The sequence below is a fragment of the Mycteria americana genome, chromosome 7 (genome assembly GCF_035582795.1).
Source record: "Mycteria americana isolate JAX WOST 10 ecotype Jacksonville Zoo and Gardens chromosome 7, USCA_MyAme_1.0, whole genome shotgun sequence".
Classification (NCBI taxonomy): Eukaryota; Metazoa; Chordata; class Aves; order Ciconiiformes; family Ciconiidae; genus Mycteria; species Mycteria americana.
Window position 1 is genome coordinate 2438087 of NC_134371.1, and position 4893 is coordinate 2442979.

Here is a 4893-nt window from a genome sequence, read left to right on the forward strand (position 1 = left end):
GAGCTTGCCAATATGCTGCAATATTGTGTCCTTTATGCCAAGATACAGAAGCTTAATATGTCAAATATAATGAATAAAACCAACAGCGATAACAAAGTTTATGAGGAAAGTGACCTTCTAACACGTCCCGGTGCAGGGGTGCGGGGCGCGCGGATGCCGGTCCCTCAATACAGATGTTCCTTTCTGGCCTGGACTGCTCCAAATTACGTAGCACAAAAGATAAATTACAACCGCTACGGCCTGAGCGATTCCTTAGACAATGGCATAATGAAAGCATACAATGTTAACTGTTAAAATTGGAAACAAATGTGAAACTCTGAATGCTAAGAAGTGTTCATGAAAACCAGCATTGTTCGTATTTGCTCCGCTGTGGCAATAAACATCAAAGGCGGGAGGCCTCTTTGCGCCAGCCCTTCCTCAGATCGCTTCATGTCTTATAATTGCTATTTTTATGGGTCTTTTAAGCCGGGCTTTATTGCAGAGAGGAGTCGCCCTGGGCGCAGAGGCGGGGGTTGCCCGGCCCCGGGGGCTCCTCTGCGAGCCCCCAGACGCGCGCCGTGGGGTCCCACCTGCAAAGGGGCGGACGGGCGCTGCCGGAGGAGCGGCCATGGGACGTGGTGCGCCGAGGGGATACCGCCGCCGAGCTGCCGCCCTCCCACGCAGCTGCGAACGCGACGCGCGGGCATCCGGCAAAACCAGGCTGTCCCCCTTCCTAAGCTAAAAGCGACCTGCTTTGCGCACTGCGTGCTCATAAAATACTGCAAACTAAACAGGGAAAAAGGAGACTGAAGGCACTGTTGGCTTTGGAAACCTTGACCCTGACTCAAGAAGGCTTGGATGGTGCCGAAGCAAAGGGTTCAGCTCAGCGCGTGCTTTCGGCCCTCTGGGTCACCGTGTGCCGGTCCAACGCTTACAGCTGCAATCTCTTGCTGGCACTACGGCAGAGCGAACGCAATCCCTTCTGCCCACGTCAGCGTGGCTGGGAACCAGGACCCTGCCCAATATACTCCAGTCAGCTCTCTCTTTTGCTGCTGTTGGGGTGAGGGACAGAATCACTAGCGAACACAAAAGACAAAGACGCTAAATAAAATAAGAAAGGGAGTTGCGAACAGTCTCCTAACCTAAGAGTTACCGCAGTACCCAAGCTCTAAATACCGCAGGCGCCGGTTTCCGAGCATTTGTGCGTCCTGTCTCAAGTGAAGTTTCTAACTGCTTCGGAGTGAAGAGGTTAACAGTTCAACAAAAAAAACCCAACTCAAACCCAAAGAGCCAGCAGAAAGCATTCCCGCAGTGAGGTTTGCAGCAGGGACCAGCACCACGAGCGGCTCCCGGGGCTGAGCCCTCCACGCTGTTTTCTAAGCATCTCCAAATGCAAGGTCCCTCTGGTTTCTGTTTTATTTTTCCTCTTTCACAGCGTTGGAAGATGTTATGCATGGAGCAGGTAACTGAGCAGGAGGAATTGCCGGGGTATGGTAGTTTGGGCAGTCGTGGCTTCTCGGTTCATAGTCACCAGCAAAGACATCAGGGATGTATGGATCTGAATATGGATACGGGTATTGATATACACATTTGAGCGTATTATACTACTGCAAGAATAATTATTGCCTATATATATATATATCATCTAATTAATAATAATTGCACTGGGAGGGGGCCCAGTGGTCTCCGCCGTATTACGGAGGACGAGCCCATGCAGGGACGGGGAGCCATGTCCCGCAGCAGCGGCCCCGGTCCCACGCCGGGTGGGGAGCTGCCCTCCTGCCACTTCTCCCGCCACTTCGCAGCCAAAAACTTCTTCTTCTAGCACAAACTGCATCAATGCTAAAATATTCCACGCAGACAGTTTAAGCTTCTCCCAACAGCGGCGCATACTGTTACATCAAACAAAACAGCACACGCTGTTGTTCCCACGTACCGCCCGTGCCGCGAGGTTTAATGCTACACGGGTTAAACACAAAAGCTTCAGTCGCTATCAGTCAAAGGTCTCGGGTGACAGCAGCAGGGAAACACACGCCGCCGCTTCTGCTTTGCCAGGTTTTTGATTGCTTTTTTTGGAGAGGAGAGCGTTGAACAAGTCCTTCATTAATTCGAAGAATGAGAAGATGTGATTAAGAAATGGTTTTATCATTTAAAAAAATTACAACGTGCCTGGCAAGGAGCAAGAAACAGCCGCGTGCGGCTGCTCCGTGCGTGTCTGCCAGCCCGCGCAGTTGGTCTTCCAAGAGAGCACGAGGAACGTGGCTCCTGGTGATGAACCCCGCTTTGGTGGTCCAAGGCATCCTTGTGCATCCCTGCGTCGTGGCTGCGCACGTCTTCGCGCCTCGTTCCCCCTCTCCAACGTCCGTCCCACCGACGGTGCATTTTTAGTGTTTGTTGTAGAAGGCTCTTCCTCCCTGGCCGTAGGCGTGACGTGTGTTATTTAACTTGATAAATTGCAGTACACGTATTTCATCTAAATTATACATGAAGTTGCCATTAGCCCGCTGAAATTTCTAAGCATACAATCAGATCCTGATATGGGGAGCAGGGGCATGGATCTATTTAGAGGAAGGAAACAAATGGGTCCTTTCCACCAGGACGTGCACAATCCAATGATTCCTCGGGAAGCTGGATACATAAACAGTATCAGAAAGCCCCAGTTTGCCATTAGCAGTTCTGTGTTTCTGAGCCCACAGCCCTATTAATAATCTTGACTTGGGAAATTCTTGCAAGTAAATGAGCCATCTGCAAACCAAATTCAATGCAAACCTTTGTGCGCTTCCATGAGCCTTTCCGTTTATTTTGTATTTTTCCATTGCTGACTCTACATGTTGAAGGCGGTTAAGCAAGCGCAAGTCTCCTCTCTCTCCATTAAAAATACTTCACCGATAAAACAGGACGGAAGATTGCGGCCCACGTAGAGGTGCTTTTAGAAGTCCCTGGCGATGGGCGCCGTCCTTTTCTAGCAGAACTGCCCTTTCGGAAGGTGTGGGGTTGGTTTTCATCATCCCGGTCCACGCAGTTGAGCGTGTGCCAGTCTTCCTCCCACTTCGGGCGGTCCCAGCCACCAGAAGCAAGGATTCGAGCACTGATGGGCGTCTTTATGTCAATGCTAGGGGCAAATCAAGGGAATTAATGAACACACAAAAAGACCTTGCATGTTCCCTGCTACGGACCAAATCCTGAATTGCTGTCTGACTCTCTCAATGAACAAAACTCTTGCTGAAGGCGCTAGGCTCGACCCCGGTGAAAATCATCAGTTTACATGGGTTCTCCCTTTGCTGCGGGGGCTGAGAAGTCACACCAGTGAGCCAACGCTTTGAGGCCAGTCCCGGGGCGTCTCGGTGGGGCAGGGTCCCCCCTGCCCGCGGATCCTCACCCCCACGAGCCGCCTCCGTCCTGCGGAGCCGGGAGCCGCCGCGGTTCAGCAAAGCTGGGCAGCCTCGCGCCCGTCTCTCCCCGCCAGCTACCGCCCAGCCCAAACACCCGCCACAAAAAGCGATTTACGGCTGTACCCGAGACCATCTGCCTACCCAAGCCACAGGTTTGCATAATATTGACAAACAAAATGATAATTTCGTGTTATTCTACATGATTTTTACGGCTTTCTCAGGTTTTATTCCATGAAATACCCAATGTGATTACATTATTTAGGCTACTTTCCAACCGGTTAAATACAATTGACTAAATTAATTACTAAGATCAGTTTTACAACAGATTAGGGTAATTTATTGGGTGGTTTGTTGTTTTCCTAACAGTCTCACCTGATTGATGGAGAGGCATGGCTATAAATGTTTTTTACGGCTGAGTAGGAGCAAATGCAAACTTAATCAGGTGTTCCGCTCTGGATTAAGCAAACTCCATGCAACTTGGAAAATACGAAGGTGTAATTATTTGTAATGCCCGGGAAAATTTTAAGTGATTAAGGGGAAAAACCTCAGAGACACGTTCGTGTAAAGCAGCTGGCTTGGGACACAGCACCACCTCATCTCCGCTGAGCTTTGGGGCGATGTGGATGTAGATAACGGCTGGACCTCAGGGTTCAAACCAGGGAGCTTTGCATTCCTTCTGTATTGTCCACGTGTGGATAACCTGGCATCTTTGGAGACTCAGTCTCTATACCCAACACCTTTTGTGAGCCAAAATTTATTGTTAGTGACAAATAAACAGCGGACAATTAAGAAATAATGACCCAAACTTAATTAAAAAGTTCAAAGAAAGAGAAAACACTTTCCAGCTCTGCAGTGACGGGTCCAGAAATTACATCTATCATAAAGGTATCACCTGCGACGGGTGTGCGGCAAAGGATGATAATTTGATTGCACCGATTCCTTTTAATGCAAAGAGTGAATTGTTTTCAGACTGCTGATGATTAATGTGGTTATTGATTAGTTGATCAATAAGGCCATGGTGTCTAATTATTGATAATCCTTCTCTAAATGAAAGATCGAGTATAAGGAGTGCCACTTACAGAGCTCAAAATATAAAGTGATTCAGTGTGAAGCCTGGTAATTGAAAGTCAAACTAATCCCATAAATTAAATCACAGCAATCCATAACATTTACCTGATAAATCCTTTTGAAACCTTTATTTAACTTTGAGTGCTCATTGAGAAAGCTGTGGATGCTCCCAGAAAGGTGCCCCGCTTTCTGATGGAAGTCTGGATTTGGGCGTGCCTTTCATTAATACAGAGATACGATTTAATATAATTGTCTATAATAACGACACTGGTTCGGAGCATCTAATCCCACAGCTCTTTTGCTACACCTGGATATATTTTGGAAATGTAAAGGAACTGGTATCGGTCGCAGGTATATCACGTAAAACACCAGCTTGTTTTCCGAACTCTCCTTCCAAGCCCAAGTAATTATACTGTAAGTATAGTGGGGGAAAAGCAGCCTGTTTGCTTTTCCC